This window comes from Thunnus maccoyii, chromosome 1 (genome assembly GCF_910596095.1).
Source record: "Thunnus maccoyii chromosome 1, fThuMac1.1, whole genome shotgun sequence".
NCBI lineage: Eukaryota > Metazoa > Chordata > Actinopteri > Scombriformes > Scombridae > Thunnus > Thunnus maccoyii.
In genome coordinates this window covers 39915517-39929942 of record NC_056533.1, presented here as the reverse complement: position 1 = coordinate 39929942, position 14426 = coordinate 39915517, and the positions used below count along the sequence as shown (strand labels likewise).

The window sequence follows — 14426 nt, the reverse complement described above, 5'->3', positions numbered from 1 at the left end:
AAATGTTGACTATTTATTCGTTCAGAATCAAATAAAAGCATCATGATACATCAGCTGTCAACAACGCTATCTGCTCTCTAGTTCAATCTACACAACATAAAGATATTTTAAAGTATAAAACATTTATAATTGTTTGTCATTAAACCGTGTAAATCATCCTAATAAACATGAAGTTATATGATGTCATGTGACACTGCGGTTTCCTGCAGCGGAGACACTTGACGCTCAGATCCAGAACGAAGGTGAAACAGTTGACCTGAGCGTTGAGTCATACACATCAGAATATTGATGATTTGACATCCGTCTGGATGTTTTTGGTTCTTGGAAGCTGTCTTAACATTGATCTGGAGCTGTTGTCATAGCAACAAGTCCTGAAGTCCAAACCTGCTGTAGTGCAGCTTATTGACAGTCAGCTGATCAGGACGGAGACGTTTCAGTCTGAAGCACAAACATGAACTCATGTTCAGATACAAACGTCTCACTTTGTTTATATAATTATGATTTTAGACGCAAGTTAATGATAAATTATCACAATTTAATTTTTATAAGGAAGACTTACCTTTAATCTTACATGATAAAATATACAAAAAGCAAAAAGACATAAAATCACCTAACAGACTCAGACTGTTAAAGGACAGTCGGAGCCTTTAATCTGATGTCTGAACACTAAAACTTAAACGATTAACCACAGAACTCACTTTGCTGAATGTTGTTTATGCGAGTTAACATTTTTGAAAAGGTCTCATTGTGTGTGATGAAAGTGTGGAAACAGTAGAAACACTGTGGAGCAAAATGTAGAAGAAAATATCAGCAGGAAGACGAGACCAGACGGTCCAGCTGCTGGACCTGCAGACTGAGCTGCTCGCAGACTTCAGTCGTTCGTATCACGACGTGTTCATCAAGTCTGAGACGGGACTGAAGACCACAGACATGAAGTGAAATTCGGGACCCTGTGAAGCTCTGCAGCTCTGCTGCACATGTGATTCTAACAGACACCTGACAGTATTTTCATGCTACAACAGAACGTTACATCCACATAAGTCAAATCAGGCGTGTCAGATAACCGCGTCTTGATTCATCGTGTCCTTTGGAAGAGCTGATTAAAATAACAGACCTGCGGCCTCAGCTGTTGTTTTGAAGCTCTTCATGGCCAACAGAGTCAGATCCATTCTCACCCAACTGAAGCGTGGCACGAAGCCTCACAGAGGTGTTGATGTGGAGGCTGGACCACGTCTGGAAAACCCAAGCTCCGTTTGCTCCTCGGCGTGCTGCCAGTTAACCTGCGGAGGAGGACGTTCAGCCCTGCTTTTAACAAGAACAAGTGTCAGAGATCAGCGAGGGGGGTGCGGGGGGGAGGGGCGATATGTCAGCGAGGCATCCAGTTGATTTATTTGTGTTATTCAGTTACATCATGAGAAAATGCCACAGGCCGGCGCAGAGCTGATGACGAGCAGCAGCATGCCTCCTGCCGCCATGTGATGTTCTTCTTTTGTTTTTATTTTTTCGCACCTCTGTCCTGACTTCACCCCCCCCCCAACCCATCTCCCCCACCCATCTCCCCCACCCCGGCGGCTCTGTGAGCTCTTGGCAGGGTCGGGTGTGTTTGTTTTAACCTGTTCGGAGCAGAGGAGGGGTGGGGCTTGGATCAGGAGAGTGCAGTAAGATCTCGAAGGTTTGAACGTTTTACCTCTAACGTTCCTCCCGTCATGTCGGGTTTCAGGTTCCTGTTGATAAACTGGACAAATCTGCTGAGAGAAACCTGGAGCTCAAATCTGGAAACATGTCCTGATGGAAAAAGCGCTACTGCAGTTTATTACTCCAGAAATCTGAGTAGAGCTGCTCATTGGTTCGAGCTCCTGCTCTGTTTTCCACCTGTTGTGGCTCCAGCTGTTCATGAATTACAGCTGTGAGAGTTGAAGTACATGAAAATAAACCAGGAAACAGATTAAAATCACACAAGGAAACAGAGTTAGACTGATGTATGTTCACATGATGACCTTATTTACTCATTAACAGTAATAATGTTGTGTAACTGTACTGACAAACTGACACAACAAGTCTCCTCCAGATCTGTGGTTTGATCATGTGACTCCAGAGCAACAGGAGCATTTTCTAATCTAGACTGTAAATCATGGACGTATAAAGACAACTGGATACAGCGTTGGAGGCGGGGCCCTCGTTCAAGTTGTTCAGTGGCGCACGAAGCCAAAAACGCCACTTCCTACTGTAAAAAATGACCTGGATAAATACATACTGCACATGCTTTATGGGCCAAAGTGCCCATCATGGAGCATGCTCACTAGAGACTTCCACCGGCAGAGACGGCTAACTTCTTGTTTAGCCCTCCGGCTAACTTGAATGGGGATAAAATAAGTCAACTGTGCGGCTCTTCTAGACTTTCAAAATGTGATCAAACCGAATGGATCAAATTCTGATGGTGAAACTTGTGTGTGACACTGCTGATTTACAGACGTCTCACAATGTAAATCTATGGGACAAATAGCATTAATATATAGCATCATGTGACGTTGTAATGACACAGTTTGGCCACTAAGTCAAACTGTTCCTGGAGGCTAACCAAGCTAGCAGCTAGCGCTAGGGTCAGCTCCACGCTCGTATCCACGTGGTCACTTCTCATCACTTCTGGCTCCAAAAATCCAAGATGGCGACGGTCAAAATGCCAAACGCGAGTCCACAAATCAATGGGTGACGTTACCGTGGTTACGTCCATTATTTTATACAGTCTGTGGCTGCATCTGTAACTCAGAATGACTACAGGTTGTTTTATAAGAGGACAGACTCTGATACAGACTATATACTGTTATACTGCAGTTTATTCAGTACTGTTACTCTGCAGCGTGCAGTACTGTTGGTACTGTTGTACTACAGTGTGCAGTACTGTTAGTACAGTTATACTGCAGCTTGCCGTACTGCAGTACTGTTAATACAGTTGTACTACAGTGTGCAATACTATTAGTAAAGTTATACTGCAGTGTGCAGTAATATGAGTACAGTTATACTACAGTTTGCAGTACTGTTGGTACAGTTGTACTGCAGTATGCAGGACTATGAGTACAGCTGTACTGCAGTATGCAGTACTATGAGTACAGCTGTACTGCAGTACTGCAGTAGAGCAGTACTCATAGTACTGCAGTACAGCAGTACTCATAGTATAGCGGTGGTCTCTGCAGTACTGCAGTACAGCAGTACTATGAGTACTGCAGTAGCGGTGGTCTCTGCAGCAGCAGCCGTGCTGTTGCTGCGTTGCTGCACGTACTGAACAACACAGCAGGGAGTTGAACCCTCGACCCTGGCAGCGCGTGTTAATCTGAGTGTTCGTGGGTCATCACTCAGAGGGGGTCGCTCGCTGCTCGGCCACCTTCCCCCCAGATCCTCAGCCAATCAGAGAGCGGCCCAACTGGGTGAAGGGTGGCGGTTGGCCCGGGCCGCTCGCTGCTGTTGCTCAACCTGCCTGCTGGGCCAGGCTTCCTTCCTCCGCAGCGACCCGAGCATCCAGAGCCAGCCCGCTGCAGCACACGGCCGTGTTTCCCCTGTTGAGCCTGACACGCCAAACAGCCTGATGTGTGTGTTTCTGGCGCTGCTCGGCCCGCTCGCCGCCTCCACGCTCCCTGGAGGAGCACTTTCAAAACCTGCTGATGCAAGGACCAGCGGAGCTGATGGAGATACAGTGATTAATGAAGTGCCACTGACTGAGTGTGTGTGTGTGTTATTTATTCATCATCATGTGGGGACATAAATCTGTTCATAGCATTACATGTGAGGACTTCGCTCCCACCTGGGGACAAACATTTAGCCCCTGCAAGGTTAACTGTCTTTAGGTGTCAGCCAAAAAAGTTTTCTCGCTTCTTGGTTTGCTTCTGTGTTGTGTCTCATTGCACATGTGCATTAACGTCTCTGTCTCTGCTCCGAACACTTTATATCAAGGTGACTTTAAACTCAACATTAAAATCACTTTTCTGGGCTTTAGGAGAGATTTTCCAACCTGGTCTCTTCAACCTGCGTACAAATAACAGCGTGCAGTCATACACCAAAGTCTGATTTTGCATGGATGTCTACGTGTTTTAAGCTTTTCGTGTGTCATTTAACACCGTCGGTTAGATTTAGGCACAAAGATCATGGTTTGAGTTAACAGTAAAATTCCTCCCAATGAGCCAGAATCACCTTATAAATTAAAACTAAGTCACATTATATTGACTTCCTCTGTCACTCAAACATAACGGCGTTAAAACAGCTTAAAACGTGTAGAGATAATAACACACGAAATGACAAGAAGTTGTCGTGTTATCCGTTCGCCGTCGGTGAGACCAGGCTGGATTACTGAGCGTGCTGGAAGGAGGACGACCTGCTCACAGTCCTGCTGAATCAAAGCAGAGAGCTGCTTCCTGTGGAAAATCTGAAGCAACCAATCAGAGAGCAGCCTCAGGTCACCTGCTTGCGGAAGGAAGACTGGTAACTGACAGATTCACATCAAATTAACCAAATACAGTTTGACTGTTAATGAATGTTGGCATGGCTACCTATTTCATATGTTTAACGGCTTTTAACCGCCTTTCTTCTCTATATAATTGGAACGGAGACGGGGGCGGGGGTGGGGGTGGGTGTGGGGGCGGCGTTGACCAGCTGACGCTGCTTCAGTGGCCTCCCCAGTCTGATCTGAATCTAGCAGAACACCTCGGGGATGTGGTCGAACCGGAGACTTGCAGCATGAATGCGCAGCTGACAAATCTGCAGAAACGATGTGATGCAATCATGTCGACACGGAGCAGAATCTCAGAGGAATGTTTCCAACATCTTGTGGAATCTGCGACACCAGTAACTGAGGCTAAAGTGTCCAGTCAGTGTTCATCTCATGTGAAGGACGACAAACAGTCGTGTTAAATGTGCAGAAATGTAACTTTAAAGCCTGTGAAGGTTTCTTAAAGAGACGCATCGTTCCCACATTTCTGTATGTTTGTTCCCTTGTTGTGATGACTAATGGGAGCCATCCAGACTCCACGTGCCTGGAAGAGAATAAAGCCTTCACACTGTTTTAATTTACTGTCTTTCCATAATGAGTTTAATTCACTTGCATGTAATAATTCATAATTATTCATTTGTATCAAATCCAGCAGAATAAATCAGACTTTATCCAATCAGCTCGACAGTCTGACGTGATGTTTTCTTCTCTGGTTGCCTGGAAACTGAACACTGTTGTGGTATGTGACATTACTGAAAGGTCTGTATTCTGCCCTTTTACACTCATTTTTATATTTTAAACATATCTGTGACATTTTATTCACCAAAAGTTGTTTATATTTCTCTAAATCCATCTTTCCTTACAGCCAGATTCCTCTCTGTCCTCCAGCAGACTGTTTCTGATGATATTTACATCAAATCTGCATTATTAATGAGCTCCTGCTCTGATTGGCTGGAGGTGTGGCCCCCACCTTCACCCCCAGCCAATCAGAACAGGCCCTAATGAAAGCAGCAGCATGTTTACCTGCAGTAATGTCTGCAGACAGTATATAGCGTCTATGAAGCTGCTGCTGCTCAGCTGAGACTCAACAGGAAGTTTCAGGTTTCAAATTATTTAATCATCAATGTGTGAAAAGGCTGAATCTCCATTTAAAGACGTGTAACCAGTAAACCAGTAAACCAGTAAAGTGATGTGTGGGATGATCAGGGTGATGTCGGAGCCTCCTGTGCTGTAAATTACTACCTTCTATCTTGAAACTGGCGGCTGCAGAGCGAGCGGCGTTGAGGCGGTTACTACTCGTTACTACGTCACACCAGAAAGTCCAATCAGATCAGCAGGAAGCTTCATTATGAGCCCGCCGCCACCGCCGCCGCCGCCCAGCGCTACGCCGAGTGTTTATGTAACGTCGCAGTAGTCGCAGTTTGCATCACAGCCGGATGACGAGCGAAGCAGCACACTGGAAGTGTTGCTGGTTGCTCAGCAGATAAAAGTCTTTCCAGCCTTCCAGAGGACGGACGTTTACATCAGGAACGACTGAAATTCATTTCTGGAGACGATCTTCTCTCCGTTATCAGCGACTGGTTGTTTGTCTGCTGAACGACACTCAGCTGCAGGATTTTCTACTGTTTCATCTTCAGTCTGTGATGAAGTTTTAAAACATGGTTTCTTTCTGTTCCTCAGCTAAAGGAACATAATATATCTGAGCTAAAGCTAAGCTAACGTTTGAAAAACAGACTTTGACTTTGTGAGGAAACTTGGACTCGATCTCGCCGTCCTGAAACTTCCTGTTGAGTCTCAGCTGAGCAGCAGCAGCTTCATAGACGCTATATACTGTCTGCAGACATTACTGCAGGTAAACATGCTGCTGCTTTCATTAGGGCCTGTTCTGATTGGCTGGGGGTGACGGTGGGGGCCACACCTCCAGCCAATCAGAGCAGCAGCTCATTAATAATGCAGATTTGATGTAAATATCTTTCTGCTGGAGGACATAGAGGAATCTGGCTGTAAGGAAAGAGTAATTTCACAGCACAGGAGGCCTCAACATCACCCTGATCCATCCCAGAGATCAGTTCACCAGGTGATGGCCTCTCTGAGTATCAGCTGATCAGCACTTTAATCATTTTTGTAATAATGATGTCATTAGTGCAGAGACGTTTGCAGCCGATGGAGACGACGTGTGTGTGCAGAAAGTGGAAGTGATCGTAGAAAGCTTTGTTCTCAGGAAGGAGATACCACGATAACACGTCTGAACACCTGCAGCTGTTATCTGTCTGCGTGTGATAAGAGTCCAACTGGGAATGTGGAGAATGGAAGTCGTTTCATATCGTGTTTGGTTTGTGTAATTGGCTGAGACATGCATGTAACGTGTGTGAAACTACAGAATGATCACTGCTGCTGTTTATTACATTTATTACCTGCTGAAGCGTCCGTGTGCTTTTATTATGAAAACAATAAAGGAGATATAAGAAATGATGACATCACATCCTCTGTGTGACCCACTTTAATGTTCTTAGTGGTTCATGTTTTGAGCTCTGAAGCAGCTGCAGCTTTATGTTTTTAGTAAACAGAAAGTAACCTGATGAAGCTGCATGTAACATAGTCTATCATTACCATTATTATTATTATTATTATTATTATTATCATTGTTCTAATTATTACGGATGAGATGGAAATGTCAGTGTGTGTAGTCGACTGTTTCTGGTCATTTAATAAGAGGTGAGATGTGTGAGATTGTTCCTGGTCAGACTGGTTTAGTTTCGTTGGTTCAGTTGTTAAATCTCAGCCGTGTGTCTCTGCTGCTGCTTCACACTTGAGGAAGATGGATCTTGTTCACGTTGCGTCTCGGCCACAAGTAGAAGATAACGACACGCTAACACGACTGCTCGCCCCAAATGATTCAGCACAAAGTTTCCTGAATGAGACCAGAAGTAAACAGACTCAGCTTGATGCAGCTCTCAGGAGGTTTCTGAACAAAGTAAAGACGACTTTCTGTTTGTTGTTGTTTGAATGGAACTTTATTGGACTCGTCAACAGACAGACGTGTTGAGTCTCTCTGTCAGAAGCAGCGATACGCTGCGAGACCTCCAGTCTGCTGGAAATCCACACAGAGAAGAAGAAGAAGAAGCTGTTCTGTTCAGAGGTCGCAGGATTTACATGAAGGGTTAATTAATAAAGTCGTGCTGTCGGCTTCACACTGAACTCCTGAAACACCTCAAACACCTGAAACACCTCAAACACCACAAACACCTGAAACTCCTGAAACACCTGCTTCTGCATCTTGTTGGTCTTTGTTCAGCACAGTACTGTTCTGTACTGTTCTGTACTGGTCTGTACTGGTCTGTACTGTTCAGTACTGGTCTGTACTGTTCTGTAATGGTCTGTACTGTCCAGTACTGGTCTGTACTGGTCTGTACTGGTCTGTACTGTTCTGTACTGGTCTGTACTGTTCTGTACTAGTCTGCACTGTTCTGTACTGTTCAGTACTGGTCTGTACTGTTCAGTACTGGTCTGTACTGGTCTGTACTGTTCTGTACTGGTCTGTACTGTTCTGTACTGTTCAGTACTGGTCTGTATTGTTCAGTACTGGTCTGTACTGGTCTGTACTGTTCTGTACTAGTCTGTACTGTTCTGTACTGTTCAGTACTGGTCTGTATTGTTCAGTACTGGTCTGTACTGGTCTGTACTGGTCAGTACTGGTCTGTACTGTTCTGTACTGTTCTGTACTGGTCTGTACTGTTCTGTACTGTTCAGTACTGGTCTGTATTGTTCAGTACTGGTCTGTACTGGTCTGTACTGTTCTGTACTGTTCTGTACTAGTCTGTACTGTTCTGTACTGTTCAGTACTGGTCTGTACTGGTCTGTACTGGTCAGTACTGGTCTGTACTGTTCTGTACTGTTCTGTACTGGTCTGTACTGGTCTGTACTGGCACTCTGTAGTATATTTTTATGCTTCAAGTCTATTTTCTTATTTTTTTGAGTGTAACTATTAAGGCTGTGGGGAAACATTAAAATGTTCAGTCTGTGAACTCATCAGACTGTTTGAAGCAGTTTGCTGTGTGAACCAGCAGAGGGCGTTCTGAAAGTTCACTATCAGCTCTCTGACTTGTCAGTAAACTAAGACAATAAATAAAAATGGAGGACAGCAGCGAGTGAAGCTGATTGGATAATAGCAGCTGCTTCACACTCAGGTGAGACGTCGACTCTACGAGCTGGTCTGACACACAGAGCAGCTGCACGACACCAGATATGAAGAACTGAAGAGTCAGACGCTGATGACAGTAAACTGGATCTCCCACACATCACAGGATCTGGATCATGTTTGAATTAATTCAAACAAATGACTCGTGACAGCTGTCGTAACTCACCAGCAGTGGTTGTGTGAGAAGCTGCTGCTGACCTTTGACCTCCTTCTTCTTGTGTGTTGGAGTGAAATGCAAGTGACCTACACTCACATCTGTCCCTGAACGCATCGTGAAACGCCTCCATTCACTGAGCACTCGCTGCACTTTGAGCACGCCTGTTGGCCATTTTGCATGTCACCTTTAGATTATGTCACCTGAGAGCCTCCAAAATGGCGGCCGGTCACCTGAGGCGGCGCCCTGTGCTCCGGTCACATCGTGATGGATGAAATTCCCCCCCCAGCAGTCGGCCAGTTGTGTGTTCCAGCAGACGGATTATAAAAGTGATGGACTCCAGTTTAATGGTGACAAAGGTCAGACAGTGTGGTATGATGACAACGTGCCGCGCCGATACGGACGCTTCCTCGTGCCAACTCTGCAGATAAGAGGAAGCAGAGTTGAAATTCTGCAGATCGGCCTGAGATTAGTCTTATCTTCCAACCATCAGCTCGTGTTTAATTTGTGAGCTGTGGTGATGAAAGGCAGGAGGGCTGATTGAGCAACGCTGCCCAGGCTTTAAAAGCACTGCCAAAACCCGGCTGCCAAAAAAACGGTTTCATAACCAAACCTGACCACAGCTGATAGCTCGCAAAGAGGGAAGCACTCCGTGACCTCAAATTAACTCATCATCTCTCCAGAGGTGATTCCTGCTCTGTCCAAACAGCCACAAATCTGATTATCTTCAGGGTTCATACGGGACACTGAGAGTTGTGCTGTTAGACGTCTGACACCTGAAACAGCAGCATTACACTGCCGTCAAACCAAAACTGAAACGAGACGAGCTAAAATATACAATTAGTTCATTTATTATCATTATTTATTAACCCTGCAGTCTCAGGAAGCCTTTCTTTATATCACCTACGTCAGGAAAGCAAAGTTCTGGCAACAAAAAGAACAAAAACAGGCTGAAAAACAGTTTGACCAATCACTGCTGTCGGACATCAGTTATACATACTGTGACATGTTCACCATCATCACGGTGAGGCTGCGAGGGGATAAAATGAGACGGGACTTTAAGTGTTTCCATGGAGATGAACTGAAACCCTGTAACTCATTTCAAAGATGTTATATGCAGTTTCTGCTGCTTTATCAGCACAACAAATCTGGTCAGAATATCTCAGTGAGATGAACATGCTGCCAAATGCTGCTGTCATTATATTCACATTTTCACATCCAAATAATTAAATCCAGGCCTGTGAATATTCTCAAACCTTTTATATTCCTGTGGATGCTGTGGACCGACATTATGGGTAATTTTCTTCAACAAAGTCTCCTTGAAGACTTGCTAAATTGTGGATTTGGACTCGCAGACTTCCTGGGAACGAGCCTGCAAACTCATCGAGTCTGTGCTGAAGTCTGGACGTTTGGATTCAGCCTGAGAGTCTGCAGACGTGCTAGCTAGTGCTAAATGCTAACATCAGCATGCTACCATACTGCATAATGTTTAGCAGGTATAGCAGGTACAAGTGTAAGTATATACCTCAACATCATGGAGTCAGTCTGGGATGAACATGAGGACACAGAAGCAGCAGAAGAAGAAGATGCAGAATAACCGACCTGCTGAGAAGCTGAAACACTGAGAACTGCTGCTGTTTATTAAACTCTGGATCAAGTTAACTGATCAATAACTACTATTCAAAGCATCCTCACTTCACCTTTAGTGTCTAAAACTGTTGCACAGTACTGTACATCTTTTGAATAAACTGTTAATTGCTCTGTTAGTGAACGAGCTGCTGAGCTAACGAGCTTCACTATTTACTGGATGAAATAGTGTTTAAACCTGATAAACCTGATCAGTTTGTCTCATGTATCAATACTGAAGTTCTATATTTAAGTTGAGAGTCAGACTTTACCTGCTCTGAATCAACCTCGTCTGTCCTCTGAGTGGACGGAAACAAAGGATGACATAATAACTGTGAGCCAATCAGAGCGCATCTGTCTGTCCATCCTCAGTCTCTCCCTTAACACGTCTCTGTGCTGACTCGCCGGGGTCATCGCCATCGCAGGCAGGCGGCCAGTCTGATTGGTTCAGCCAGGGTGGACCCCCCCACATCCTCCCCCCCCCGAGAGACTGTGAGGTGACATTTAGCCTCCATTTGACTGAGCCGACATGCAGCCGGACAGACAGACGAGTGGAGAGGAGGGAGGAGGACATGTGTACTCCAGTGTTGCTCAAAGGTCCCTGGGCAGCCATTTAACCCCCACCCCCCCCGCCCACCCACCGCCCCCCCCACAGACACGACCAGCTGCTGATCTCGGCTGTACAGAGGTGAGACAGCTGCAACACACACACGCGTCGAGATCTGGATGACTTCAGACTGGCTGTTGGGACAGACTCAATCTGTGTATCAGCTCTACAGCGTCGTCACGTTTTCCCTCTCTGGAGGGCGGCGGCGGCGGCGGCGGCTGATGAGGGTTGACGTAGCTCATGTCTGGATGTCTCGTTAAACCAGCAGGAATAACTTTCAGTCATCAAACTCCTGATTTCTGTCACTGTAGTCAGAATAAATGCATCAGTTCATACACATGATGCTGCAAGAGAAACGTAACGTTAGCAACAAGCTAACAGATCCGTCCTGCTGATGGCGTCAATCTTTATTTTAATCACATTTGATGACAAATATTTTCACAAACAGAAATTTCATATTTCCATCATGTTTTCCATCGTTTGACCTTTGACCGTTGCTCTTTAATGATCTCGTTGTGGATGGAAACAAACATTCATGACATTTTTTTGATGATTTTCTTGGAGTTTGAGACACATTTGGATGGAAACTATGCGACGGCGCCGCCCTCGTCTCTCTCTCCTCATTTCACCTCTTTACTGTCGACTGAACAAACAAATAAAAACAACAAGTTTTCTCTCAACTGAAACCACATGGATGCATGTCGTGTCCTTCACCTTTAACTTTTACTTCTGCACAGCTGACTGCGGATCCCGTCGTCTCCTTCAGTTCAGACAGAAGGCACGACAGGGTATCCCAGCATCCTTTGCAGCATCATCAGAATGAGTAAAAACCTCCCAAAACGTGTGAGTGATTCCTCCACTTCAAGAGAGCAAATTTATGAGCAAAGAAATAAACTTGCAGTTGACAGTTTGAGTTCACTCTCATTCTTCAGCAGTGAATCATGTGACTTCATCATCAGCGTGTGAGACGTCTTTTTTTACCTGCCGCTAACGTTATAGCCGCGGCGCTAAACGTCCCTCCTGCCAGGCCGCAGCCGCTGAGTTATGGTTCAGTTTAATCCGACACAGCAGCAGAGACGCTCTGCAAACTGAAGCAATTACCTCCAATCTCATAATTCATGTGAGCAGCAGCAGATTCCTCCAAACGCTCAAAACTTCACCCACAGTTACAGAACAGAGAAACGCACGTTTGTTTCCCAACAACCACTGGACGGATTTCAACAAAGATGAGTTTATTTACTGTAAATATTCATGTTCCACAGGGAATACATACCACGTCTGCAGAAATATAAAAAAATCAGACCAAAAATATGAAAATCTCAAAGAATGAGAAAAAAATGTTGCCTCATTTATCTTGAATCCCTTCAAAATAAAGTGTTTTTATATCCAAAAAACACACTCAACCACAGTAGATGCATGTTTTAGGAAAGTAAATAGAAAATAATATTTGTAAATTAATAAACTTTATTTCTACAGCTGAACAAAATGCTCCATACAAAGACAAAGGATCATAACATTTACATTTAAAGCAAAGATGAACACAAGAAAAGAAGTTAAATCAAAAAAGACGAGATGAGAAAATAAAACAATAAAACAATAAAATGTGTTGACGTGTTGACAGAATGTGTGTCAGAGGTGAACGTTTCAGTGTCTTTAACTGGTCACATGAACACTGGAGCTTCATGTCTGGACTCTGGATCCAGAGAGTCGTGTTGTGTTTATATATGTTAGGAAGCACCAGTCCACCTACAGTCCTGTCGTCCCGCCGTTCCACAGAACAACAACTAGTTTGTTTATTGTATGAAAATGGATTTGGAGAGAAAGACTGGCAGACATCATTTTAATGTAATTTACCCTCCCAGCAACAGTTTTATGTGAAATATTTCCACCGTTCCAGGTCTGATTGAAGCTTTTCAATTAAAGGTGTGAAAGTGTTTTTGTTAAGATCTGATAATTGTCGACAGATCAGATCAGTTCACACCTAAACTGAATTAAACCAAACGTTCTTCTAGACGTCTTACAGATTAGATTCTTTACAGGAAACTCTTTGAAAAGTGCAATTTATAACCTGAAAAAGTTCCAAATCTGTTTAAGAGTTTGATTGTCTGGAGGACGGTAGATATCCGGTCGAGATAAACAATAACGTATCGTCGGCGTATAATGAAAGTGTGTGTTTCGAACCACATCTGAGAATTCCTGGATTCAAACCAGCAGATTTAGGTGTGAATAGATATAAAGGTCAGATCGCCGGGGTCAAAGGGCATCCTGGCGAGATCCTCTACCAAGTGTGAAATATTGGGATCTCATCCGATCAGTACTGACAGAAGCCTTAGATGAAGAATATAAAAGCGTTATCCAGGATAAATACGCCCCCCCCCATCGAACGCCTCCTCCGCATCCAAAGAGACAAAGAGACAAAGACCTCCGGTGTCTCAGCTGATGTTGGAGAGAGAAGAATATTAGAGAAGCAGTGTCGGTTTCTCATAAACCCGGTTTGGTCTGGTGATATAATGTTTGGCATCATTGCTTTAACCCCGGGATTCCACCGGGCGCGTGTGCGCTGCATTCCGGCTCCGGCACGATTTTGCTCCGTCCTCTGCACGGCGCCCTATTCCAGCGGGAGCGTGTCAGAAGCGGAGCGTCTTCACTGCGGGGAAGCCCTCCGCCATTTAAAATCAGTTGCACTCCTACTACAGTAATTACAGCAGCCTAGTCAAAGCTGATAAAGTTCCTTAAGGCTACCGTAATTACTGCAGTAGCAGGACAACTAAACTGCCCAATTTTGTTAACTTGCTCAGCTTTCATTGATTTGGTCATTTTCCTTGATCTTTGTGCTTCTATATGGTTAATTAGGCTATGTAGTTAAATGGTTTCTTTATTCATCTGTTTTAATTGTGTTTATTGTTGATATACGACCAGGAGTCTGCACGGGGTGTTTTATTTTGAAAATTGACCGGATGCTCAATACTGTTTCTGTGCCTGACTTCCTGCCCAGCTCGATCTGCTCTGTGCTGTTTGACACGGCGCCTATCTTTAGCGCAGCGGAGCGGAGAGCCGCTTCTGGGACGCTTCTGAAACGCTCTGCGGCGCCCGATGTAATCGGATACATTGACCAGAGTGGCCGCGATCAGCTCCGGCGGCCGTGTTGGAGCCGGAACGCGGCGCACACACGCACCCGGTGGAATTTAGGGGTTAGCTAGAATTTTATAGTCCTCATTTAAAAGAGAGATGGGCGATAAGAACTGCAGTCAGAACTTTCTCTACCTGGTTTTAATAGTAAAGTTACTGAGGCCTCGGGGGGGGGGGGGGGGGGTTGTTTTATCAATACATGTTTTACAGAACTCTATTGGATAGCCATATGGAC

General features: G+C 44.8%; 1 long non-coding RNA gene across 1 annotated transcript; it reads right to left on the bottom strand.

The window, feature by feature from the left end:
- On the bottom strand, positions 1-1520 carry LOC121903845. The gene is made up of 2 exons (XR_006098107.1): positions 1409-1520; positions 1-1302 (listed from the first exon to the last, which is right to left on the bottom strand). It is a non-coding gene; the product is annotated as an uncharacterized LOC121903845 (long non-coding RNA).
- Positions 1521-14426: the final 12906 nt, after the last annotated feature.